Below are 10923 nucleotides of genomic sequence, written 5' to 3' on the forward strand. Positions count from 1 at the left end.
GTTTGTGGTTGTGAGGTCAGTGGTGGCTCAGTGCCTGCTAGGCCAGTGCTAGGTGCGTGGGTGCTGTTTTCAGTTGTTAGGTCAGTGGTGGCTCAGTGCCTGCTAGGCCAGTGCTAGGTGCGTGGGTGCTGTTTTCACTTGTGAGGTCAGTGGTGGCTCAGTGCCTGCTAGGCCAGTGCTAGCTGCGTGGGTGCTGTTGGTGGTTGTGAGGTCAGTGGTGGCTCAGTGCCTGCTAGGCTAGAGCTAGGTGCGTGGCTGCTGTTGGTGGTTGTGAGGTCAGTGGTGGCTCAGTGCCTGCTAGGCCAGTGCTAGGTGCGTGGGTGCTGTTGGTGGTTGTGAGGTCAGTGGTGGCTCAGTGCCTGCTAGGCCAGTGCTAGGTGCGTGGGTGCTGTTTCTGGTTGTGAGGTCAGTGGTGGCTCAGTGCCTGCTAGGCCAGTGCTAGGTGCGTGGCTGCTGTTTGTGGTTGTGAAGTCAGTGGTGGCTCAGTGCCTGCTAGGCCAGTGCTAGGTGCGTGGGTGCTGTTTGTGGTTGTGAGGTCAGTGGTGGCTCAGTGCCTGCTAGGCCAGTGCTAGGTGCGTGGCTGCTGTTTTCAGTTGTTAGGTCACTTGTGGCTGAGTGCCTGCTAGGCCAGTGCTAGGTGCGTGGCTGCTGTTTGTGGTTGTGAGGTCAGTGGTGGCTCAGTGCCTGCTAGGCCAGTGCTAGGTGCGTGGGTGCTGTTTTCAATTGTGAGGTCACTTGTGGCTCAGTGCCTGCTAGGCCAGTGCTAGCTGCGTGGCTGCTGTTGGTGGTTGTGAGGTCAGTGGTGGCTCAGTGCCTGCTAGGCCAGTGCTAGGTGCGTGGCTGCTGTTGGTGGTTGTGAGGTCAGTGGTGGCTCAGTGCCTGCTAGGCCAGTGCTAGGTGCGTGGGTGCTGTTTGTGGTTGTGAGGTCAGTGGTGGCTCAGTGCCTGCTAGGCCAGTGCTAGTTGCGTAGGTGCTGTTTTCAATTGTGAGGTCAGTGGTGGCTCAGTGCCTGCTAGGCCAGTGCTAGGTGCGTGGCTGCTGTTGGTGGTTGTGAGGTTACTTGTGGCTCAGTGCCTGCTAGGCCAGTGCTAGGTGCGTGGCTGCTGTTTGTGGTTGTGAGGTCAGTGGTGGCTCAGTGCCTGTTAGGCCAGTGCTAGGTTCGTGGCTGCTGTTGGTGGTTGTGAGGTCAGTGGTGGCTCAGTGCCTGCTAGGCCAGTGCTAGGTGCGTGGCTGCTGTTGGTGGTTGTGAGGTCAGTGGTGGCTCAGTGCCTGCTAGGCCAGTGCTAGGTGCGTGGGTGCTGTTTTCAATTGTGAGGTCACTTGTAGCTCAGTGCCTGCTAGGCCAGTGCTAGGTGCGTGGCTGCTGTTTGTGGTTGTGAGGTCAGTGGTGGCTCAGTGCCTGCTAGGCCAGTGCTAGGTGCGTGGGTGCTGTTTGTGGTTGTGAGGTCAGTGGTGGCTCAGTGCCTGCTAGGCCAGTGCTAGGTGCGTGGGTGCTGTTTGTGGTTGTGTGGTCAGTGGTGGCTCAGTGCCTGCTAGGCCAGTGCTAGTTGCGTGGCTGCTGTTTTCAATTGTGAGGTCAGTGGTGGCTCAGTGCCTGCTAGGCCAGTGCTATGTGCGTGGGTGCTGTTGGTGGTTGTGAGGTCAGTGGTGGCTCAGTGCCTGCTAGGCCAGTGCGAGGTGCGTGGCTGCAGTTTGTGGTTGTGAGGCCCGTGGTGGCTCAGTGCCTGCTAGGTCAGTGCTAGGTGCGTGGGTGCTGTTGGTGGTTGTGAGGTCAGTGGTGGCTCAGTGCATGCTAGGCCAGTGCTAGGTGCGTGGCTGCTGTTTGTGGTTGTGAGGTCAGGGGTGGCTCAGTGCCTGCTAGGCCAGTGCTAGGTGCGTGGGTGCTGTTTGTGGTTGTGAGGTCAGTGGTGGCTCAGTGCCTGCTAGGCCAGTGCTAGGTGCGTGGCTGCTGTTCTCAATGGTGATGTCAGGGGTGGCTGAGTGCCTGCTAGGCCAGTGCTAGGTGCGTGGCTGCTGTTTTCAATTTTGAGGTCAGTGGTGGCTCAGTGCCTGCTAGGCCAGTGCTAGGTGCGTGGGTGCTGTTTGTGGTTGTGAGGTCAGTGGTGGCTCAGTGCCTGCTAGGCCAGTGCTAGGTGCGTGGCTGCTGTTGGTGGTTGTGAGGTCAGTGGTGGCTCAGTGCCTGCTAGGCCAGTGCTAGGTGCGTGGCTGCTGTTCTCAATGGTGATGTCAGTGGTGGCTCAGTGCCTGCTAGGCCAGTGCTAGGTGCGTGGCTGCTGTTTTCAACTGTGAGGTCAGTGGTGGCTCAGTGCCTGCTAGGCCAGTGCTAGGTGCGTGGCTGCTGTTTGTGGTTGTGAGGTCAGTGGTGGCTCAGTGCCTGCTAGGCCAATGCTAGGTACGTGGGTGCTGTTTTCAATTGTGAGGTCAGTGGTGGCTCAGTGCCTGCTAGGCCAGTGCTAGGTGCGTGGGTGCTGTTTTCAGTTGTGAGGTCAGTGGTGGCTCAGTGCCTGCTAGGCCAGTGCTAGGTGCGTGGGTGCTGTTTGTGGTTGTGAGGTCAGTGGTGGCTCAGTGCCTGCTAGGCCAGTGCTAGGTGCGTGGGTGGTGTTTGTGGTTGTGAGGTCAGTGGTGGCTCAGTGCCTGCTAGGCCAGTGCTAGGTGCGTGGCTGCTGTTTGTGGTTGTGAGGTCAGTGGTGTCTCAGTGCCTGCTAGGCCATTGCTAGGTGCTTGGCTGCTGTTGGTGGTTGTGAGGTCAGTGGTGGCTCAGTGCCTGCTAGGCCAGTGCTAGGTGCGTGGGTGCTGTTTTCAATTGTGAGCTCACTGGTGGCTCAGTGCCTGCTAGGCCAGTGCTAGGTGCGTGGGTGCTGTTTTCAATTGTGAGGTCAGTGGTGGCTCAGTGCCTGCTAGGCCAGTGCTAGGTGCGTGGCTGCTGTTTGTGGTTGTGAGGTCAGTGGTGGCTCAGTGCCTGCTAGGCCAGTGCTAGGTGCGTGGCTGCTGTTTTCAATTGTGAGGTCAGTGGTGGCTCAGTGCCTGCTAGGCCAGTGCTAGGTGCGTGGCTGCTGTTTGTGGTTGTGAGGTCAGTGGTGGCTCAGTGCCTGCTAGGCCAGTGCTAGGTGCGTGGCTGCTGTTTTCAATTGTGAGGTCAGTGGTGGCTCAGTGCCTGCTAGGCCAGTGCTAGGTGCGTGGCTGCTGTTGGTGGTTGTGAGGTCAGTGGTGGCTCAGTGCCTGCTAGGCCAGTGCTAGGTGCGTGGCTGCTGTTTGTGGTTGTGAGGTCAGTGGTGGCTCAGTGCCTGCTAGGCCAGTGCTAGGTGCGTGGGTGCTGTTGGTGGTTGTGAGGTCAGTGGTGGCTCAGTGCCTGCTAGGCCAGTGCTAGGTGCGTGGGTGCTGTTTGTGGTTGTGAGGTCAGTGGTGGCTCAGTGCCTGCTAGGCCAGTGCTAGGTGCGTGGCTGCTCTTTTCAATTGTGAGGTCACTTGTGAATCAGTGCCTGCTAGGCCAGTGCTAGGTGCGTGGGTGCTGTTTGTGGTTGTGAGGTCAGTGGTGGCTCAGTGCCTGCTAGGCCAGTGATAGGTGCGTGGCTGCTGTTGGTGGTTGTGAGGTCAGTGGTGGCTCAGTGCCTGCTAGGCCAGTGCTAGGTGCGTAGCTGCTGTTTGTGGTTGTGAGCTCAGTGGTGGCTCAGTGCCTGCTAGGCCAGTGCTAGGTGCGTGGCTGCTGTTTTCAACTGTGAGGTCAGTGGTGGCTCAGTGCCTGCTAGGCCAGTGCTAGGTGCGTGGCTGCTGTTTGTGGTTGTGAGGTCAGTGGTGGCTCAGTGCCTGCTAGGCCAGTGCTAGGTGCGTGGCTGCTCTTTTCAGTTGTGAGCTCAGTGGTGGCTCAGTGCCTGCTAGGCCAGTGCTAGGTGCGTGGGTGCTGTTTGTGGTTGTGAGGTCAGTGGTGGCTCAGTGCCTGCTAGGCCAGTGCTAGGTGCGTGGCTGCTGTTTGTGGTTGTGAGGTCAGTGGTGGCTCAGTGCCTGCTAGGCCAGTGCTAGGTGCGTGGCTGCTGTTGGTGGTTGTGAGGTCAGTGGTGGCTCAGTGCCTGCTAGGCCAGTGCTAGGTGCGTGGGTGCTGTTTGTGGTTGTGAGGTCACTTCTGGCTCAGTGCCTGCTAGGCCAGTGCTAGCTGCGTGGCTGCTGTTGGTGGTTGTGAGGTACGTGGTGGCTCAGTGTCTGATAGGCCAGTGCTAGGTGCGTGGGTGCTGTTTGTGGTTGTGAGGTCAGTGGTGGCTCAGTGCCTGCTAGCCAGTGCTAGGTGCGTGGCTGCTGTTTTCAATTGTGAGGTCAGTGGTGGCTCAGTGCCTGCTAGGCCAGTGCTAGGTGCGTGGGTGCTGTTGGTGGTTGTGAGGTCAGTGGTGGCTCAGTGCCTGCTAGGCCAGTGCTAGGTGCGTGGGTGCTGTTTGTGGTTGTGAGGTCAGTGGTGGCTCAGTGCCTGCTAGGCCAGTGCTAGGTGCGTGGCTGCTGTTCTCAATGGTGATGTCAGGGGTGGCTGAGTGCCTGCTAGGCCAGTGCTAGGTGCGTGGCTGCTGTTTTCAATTTTGAGGTCAGTGGTGGCTCAGTGCCTGCTAGGCCAGTGCTAGGTGCGTGGCTGCTGTTTTCAGTTGTGATGTCAGTGGTGGCTCAGTGCCTGCTAGGCCAGTGCTAGGTGCGTGGCTGCTGTTTTCAGTTGTGAGGTCAGTGGTGGCTCAGTGCCTGCTAGGCCAGTGCTAGGTGCGTGGCTGCTGTTTGTGGTTGTGAGGTCAGTGGTGGCTCAGTGCCTGCTAGGCCAATGCTAGGTACGTGGGTGCTGTTTTCAATTGTGAGGTCAGTGGTGGCTCAGTGCCTGCTAGGCCAGTGCTAGGTGCGTGGGTGCTGTTTTCAATTGTGAGGTCAGTGGTGGCTCAGTGCCTGCTAGGCCAGTGCTAGGTGCGTGGCTGCTGGTTGTGGTTGTGAGGTCAGTGGTGGCTCAGTGCCTGCTAGGCCAGTGCTAGGTGCGTGGGTGCTGTTTGTGGTTGTGAGGTCAGTGGTGGCTCAGTGCCTGCTAGGCCAGTGCTAGGTGCGTGGGTGCTGTTTGTGGTTGTGAGGTCAGTGGTGTCTCAGTGCCTGCCAGGCCATTGCTAGGTGCGTGGCTGCTGTTGGTGGTTGTGAGGTCAGTGGTGGCTCAGTGCCTGCTAGGCCAGTGCTAGGTGCGTGGGTGCTGTTTTCAATTGTGAGGTCACTTGTGGCTCAGTGCCTGCTAGGCCAGTGCTAGTTGCGTGGGTGCTGTTGGTGGTTGTGAGGTCAGTGGTGGCTCAGTGCCTGCTAGGCCAGTGCTAGGTGCGTGGCTGCTGTTGGTGGTTGTGAGGTCAGTGGTGGCTCAGTGCCTGCTAGGCCAGTGCTAGGTGCGTGGCTGCTGGTTGTGGTTGTGAGGTCAGTGGTGGCTCAGTGCCTGCTAGGCCAGTGCTAGGTGTGTGGGTGCTGTTTGTGGTTGTGAGGTCAGTGGTGGCTCACTGCCTGCCAGGCCAGTGCTAGGTGCGTGGGTGCTGTTTGTGGTTGTGAGGTCAGTGGTGGCTCAGTGCCTGCTAGGCCAGTGCTAGGTGCGTGGCTGCTCTTTTCAATTGTGAGGTCAGTGGTGGCTCAGTGCCTGCTAGGCCAGTGCTAGGTGCGTGGCTGCTGTTGGTGGTTGTGAGGTCAGTGGTGGCTCAGTGCCTGCTAGGCCAGTGCTAGGTGCGTGGGTGCTGTTTGTGGTTGTGAGGTCAGTGGTGGCTCAGTGCCTGCTAGGCCAGTGCTAGGTGCGTGGCTGCTGTTGGTGGTTGTGAGGTCAGTGGTGGCTCAGTGCCTGCTAGGCCAGTGCTAGGTGCGTGGCTGCTGTTTGTGGTTGTGAGGTCAGTGGTGGCTCAGTGCCTGCTAGGCCAGTGCTAGGTGCGTGGGTGCTGTTTGTGGTTGTGAGGTCAGTGGTGGCTCAGTGCCTGCTAGGCCAGTGCTAGGTGCATGGCTGCTGTTTGTGGTTGTGAGGCCAGTGGTGGCTCAGTGCCTGCTAGGCCAGTGCTAGGTGCGTGGCTGCTGTTTGTGGTTGTGAGGTCAGTGGTGGCTCAGTGCCTGCTAGGCCAGTGCTAGGTGCGTGGCTGCTGTTTGTGGTTGTGAGGTCAGTGGTGGCTCAGTGCCTGCTAGGCCAGTGCTAGGTGCGTGGGTGCTGTTTTCAGTTGTTAGGTCAGTGGTGGCTCAGTGCCTGCTAGGCCAGTGCTAGGTGCGTGGGTGCTGTTTTCACTTGTGAGGTCAGTGGTGGCTCAGTGCCTGCTAGGCCAGTGCTAGCTGCGTGGGTGCTGTTGGTGGTTGTGAGGTCAGTGGTGGCTCAGTGCCTGCTAGGCTAGAGCTAGGTGCGTGGCTGCTGTTGGTGGTTGTGAGGTCAGTGGTGGCTCAGTGCCTGCTAGGCCAGTGCTAGGTGCGTGGGTGCTGTTGGTGGTTGTGAGGTCAGTGGTGGCTCAGTGCCTGCTAGGCCAGTGCTAGGTGCGTGGGTGCTGTTTCTGGTTGTGAGGTCAGTGGTGGCTCAGTGCCTGCTAGGCCAGTGCTAGGTGCGTGGCTGCTGTTTGTGGTTGTGAAGTCAGTGGTGGCTCAGTGCCTGCTAGGCCAGTGCTAGGTGCGTGGGTGCTGTTTGTGGTTGTGAGGTCAGTGGTGGCTCAGTGCCTGCTAGGCCAGTGCTAGGTGCGTGGCTGCTGTTTTCAGTTGTTAGGTCACTTGTGGCTGAGTGCCTGCTAGGCCAGTGCTAGGTGCGTGGCTGCTGTTTGTGGTTGTGAGGTCAGTGGTGGCTCAGTGCCTGCTAGGCCAGTGCTAGGTGCGTGGCTGCTGTTTTCAATTGTGAGGTCACTTGTGGCTCAGTGCCTGCTAGGCCAGTGCTAGCTGCGTGGCTGCTGTTGGTGGTTGTGAGGTCAGTGGTGGCTCAGTGCCTGCTAGGCCAGTGCTAGGTGCGTGGCTGCTGTTGGTGGTTGTGAGGTCAGTGGTGGCTCAGTGCCTGCTAGGCCAGTGCTAGGTGCGTGGGTGCTGTTTGTGGTTGTGAGGTCAGTGGTGGCTCAGTGCCTGCTAGGCCAGTGCTAGTTGCGTAGGTGCTGTTTTCAATTGTGAGGTCAGTGGTGGCTCAGTGCCTGCTAGGCCAGTGCTAGGTGCGTGGCTGCTGTTGGTGGTTGTGAGGTTACTTGTGGCTCAGTGCCTGCTAGGCCAGTGCTAGGTGCGTGGCTGCTGTTTGTGGTTGTGAGGTCAGTGGTGGCTCAGTGCCTGTTAGGCCAGTGCTAGGTTCGTGGCTGCTGTTGGTGGTTGTGAGGTCAGTGGTGGCTCAGTGCCTGCTAGGCCAGTGCTAGGTGCGTGGCTGCTGTTGGTGGTTGTGAGGTCAGTGGTGGCTCAGTGCCTGCTAGGCCAGTGCTAGGTGCGTGGGTGCTGTTTTCAATTGTGAGGTCACTTGTAGCTCAGTGCCTGCTAGGCCAGTGCTAGGTGCGTGGCTGCTGTTTGTGGTTGTGAGGTCAGTGGTGGCTCAGTGCCTGCTAGGCCAGTGCTAGGTGCGTGGCTGCTGTTTGTGGTTGTGAGGTCAGTGGTGGCTCAGTGCCTGCTAGGCCAGTGCTAGGTGCGTGGGTGCTGTTTGTGGTTGTGTGGTCAGTGGTGGCTCAGTGCCTGCTAGGCCAGTGCTAGTTGCGTGGCTGCTGTTTTCAATTGTGAGGTCAGTGGTGGCTCAGTGCCTGCTAGGCCAGTGCTATGTGCGTGGGTGCTGTTGGTGGTTGTGAGGTCAGTGGTGGCTCAGTGCCTGCTAGGCCAGTGCGAGGTGCGTGGCTGCAGTTTGTGGTTGTGAGGCCCGTGGTGGCTCAGTGCCTGCTAGGTCAGTGCTAGGTGCGTGGGTGCTGTTGGTGGTTGTGAGGTCAGTGGTGGCTCAGTGCCTGCTAGGCCAGTGCTAGGTGCGTGGGTGCTGTTTTCAATTGTGAGGTCAGTGGTGGCTCAGTGCCTGTTAGGCCAGTGCTAGGTTCGTGGCTGCTGTTGGTGGTTGTGAGGTCAGTGGTGGCTCAGTGCCTGCTAGGCCAGTGCTAGGTGCGTGGGTGCTGTTGGTGGTTGTGAGGTCAGTGGTGGCTCAGTGCCTGCTAGGCCAGTGCTAGGTGCGTGGCTGCTGTTTTCAATTGTGAGGTCAGTGGTGGCTCAGTGCCTGCTAGGCCAGTGCTAGGTGCGTGGCTGCTGTTTTCAATTGTGAGGTCAGTGGTGGCTCAGTGCCTGCTAGGCCAGTGCTAGGTGCGTGGCTGCTGTTTGTGGTTGTGAGGTCAGTGGTGGCTCAGTGCCTGCTAGGCCAGTGCTAGGTGCGTGGCTGCTGTTTTCAATTGTGAGGTCAGTGGTGGCTCAGTGCCTGCTAGGCCAGTGCTAGGTACGTGGGTGCTGTTTTCACTTGTGAGCTCAGTGGTGGCTCAGTGCCTGCTAGGCCAGTGCTAGGTGCGTGGGTGCTATTGGTGGTTGTGAGGTCAGTGGTGGCTCAGTGCCTGCTAGGCCAGTGCTAGGTGCGTGGCTGCTGTTATCAATTGTGAGGTCACTTGTGGTTCAGTGCCTGCTAGGCCAGTGCCAGGTGCGTGGCTGCTGTTTTCAATTGTGAGGTCTGTGGTGGCTCAGTGCCTGCTAGGCCAGTGCTAGGTGCGTGGGTGCTGTTTTCATTTGTGAGGTCAGTGGTGACTCAGTGCCTGCTAGGCCAGTGCTAGGTGCGTGGGTGCTGTTTTCAATTTTGAGGTCAGTGGTGGCTCAGTGCCTGCTAGGCCAGTGCTAGGTGCGTGGGTGCCGTTTGTGGTTGCGAGGTCAGTGGTGGCTCAGTGCCTGCTAGGCCAGTGCTAGGTGCGTGGCTGCTGTTTGTGGTTGTGTGGTCAGTGGTGGCTCAGTGCCTGCTAGGCCAGTGCTAGGTGCGTGGCTGCTGTTTGTGGTTGTGAGGTCAGTGGTGGCTCAGTGCCTGCTAGGCCAGTGCTAGGTGCGTGGCTGCGGTTGGTGGTTGTGAGGTCAGTGGTGGCTCAGTGCCTGCTAGGCCAGTGCGAGGTGCGTGGCTGCAGTTTGTGGTTGTGAGGCCCGTGGTGGCTCAGTGCCTGCTAGGTCAGTGCTAGGTGCGTGGGTGCTGTTGGTGGTTGTGAGGTCAGTGGTGGCTCAGTGCCTGCTAGGCCAGTGCTAGGTGCGTGGGTGCTGTTTTCAATTGTGAGGTCAGTGGTGGCTCAGTGCCTGCTAGGCCAGTGCTAGTTGCGTGGCTGCTGTTTTCAATTGCGAGGTCAGTGGTGGCTCAGTGCCTGCTAGGCCAGTTCTAGGTGCGTGGGTGCTGTTGGTGGTTGTGAGGTCAGTGGTGGCTCAGTGCCTGCTAGGCCAGTGCTAGGTGCGTGGCTGCTGTTTTCAATTGTGAGGTCAGTGGTGGCTCAATGCCTGCTAGGCCAGTGCTATGTGCGTGGGTGCTGTTGGTGGTTGTGAGGTCAGTGGTGGCTCAGTGCCTGCTAGGCCAGTGCGAGGTGCGTGGCTGCAGTTTGTGGTTGTGAGGCCCGTGGTGGCTCAGTGCCTGCTAGGTCAGTGCTAGGTGCGTGGCTGCTGTTGGTGGTTGTGAGGTCAGTGGTGGCTCAGTGCCTGCTAGGCCAGTGCCAGGTGCGTGGCTGCTGTTTTCAATTGTGAGGTCTGTGGTGGCTCAGTGCCTGCTAGGCCAGTGCTAGGTGCGTGGGTGCTGTTTTCATTTGTGAGGTCAGTGGTGACTCAGTGCCTGCTAGGCCAGTGCGAGGTGCGTGGCTGCAGTTTGTGGTTGTGAGGCCCGTGGTGGCTCAGTGCCTGCTAGGTCAGTGCTAGGTGCGTGGCTGCTGTTGGTGGTTGTGAGGTCAGTGGTGGCTCAGTGCCTGCTAGGCCAGTGCCAGGTGCGTGGCTGCTGTTTTCAATTGTGAGGTCTGTGGTGGCTCAGTGCCTGCCAGGCCAGTGCTAGGTGCGTGGGTGCCGTTTGTGGTTGCGAGGTCAGTGGTGGCTCAGTGCCTGCTAGGCCAGTGCTAGGTGCGTGGCTGCTGTTTGTGGTTGTGTGGTCAGTGGTGGCTCAGTGCCTGCTAGGCCAGTGCTAGGTGCGTGGCTGCTGTTTGTGGTTGTGAGGTCAGTGGTGGCTCAGTGCCTGCTAGGCCAGTGCTAGGTGCGTGGCTGCTGTTGGTGGTTGTGAGGTCCGTGGTGGCTCAGTGCCTGCTAGGCCAGTGCTAGGTGCGTGGCTGCTGTTGGTGGTTGTGAGGTCAGTGGTGGCTCAGTGCCTGCTAGGCCAGTGCTAGGTGCGTGGCTGCTGTTGGTGGTTGTGAGGTCAGTGGTGGCTCAGTGCCTGCTAGGCCAGTGCGAGGTGCGTGGCTGCAGTTTGTGGTTGTGAGGCCCGTGGTGGCTCAGTGCCTGCTGGGTCAGTGCTAGGTGCGTGGGTGCTGTTGGTGGTTGTGAGGTCAGTGGTGGCTCAGTGCCTGCTAGGCCAGTGCTAGGTGCGTGGCTGCTGTTTTCAATTGTGAGGTCAGTGGTGGCTCAGTGCCTGCTAGGCCAGTGCTAGTTGCGTGGCTGCTGTTTTCAATTGCGAGGTCAGTGGTGGTTCAGTGCCTGCTAGGCCAGTGCTAGGTGCGTGGGTGCTGTTTGTGGTTGTGAGGGCAGTGGTGGCTCAGTGCCTGCTAGGCCAGTGCTAGGTGCGTGGCTGCTGTTTTCAATTGTGAGGTCAGTGGTGGCTCAGTGCCTGCTAGGCCAGTGCTAGTTGCGTGGCTGCTGTTTTCAATTGTGAGGTCAGTGGTGGCTCAGTGCCTGCTAGGCCAGTGCTAGGTGCGTGGCTGCTGTTTTCAATTGTGAGGTCAGTGGTGGCTCAGTGCCTGCTAGGCCAGTGCTAGGTACGTGGGTGCTGTTTTCAATTGTGAGGTCAGTGGTGGCTCAGTGCCTGCTAGGCCAGTGCTAGTTGCGTGGCTGCTGTTT

This window comes from Apteryx mantelli, chromosome 11 (genome assembly GCF_036417845.1).
Source record: "Apteryx mantelli isolate bAptMan1 chromosome 11, bAptMan1.hap1, whole genome shotgun sequence".
Taxonomy (NCBI): domain Eukaryota; kingdom Metazoa; phylum Chordata; class Aves; order Apterygiformes; family Apterygidae; genus Apteryx; species Apteryx mantelli.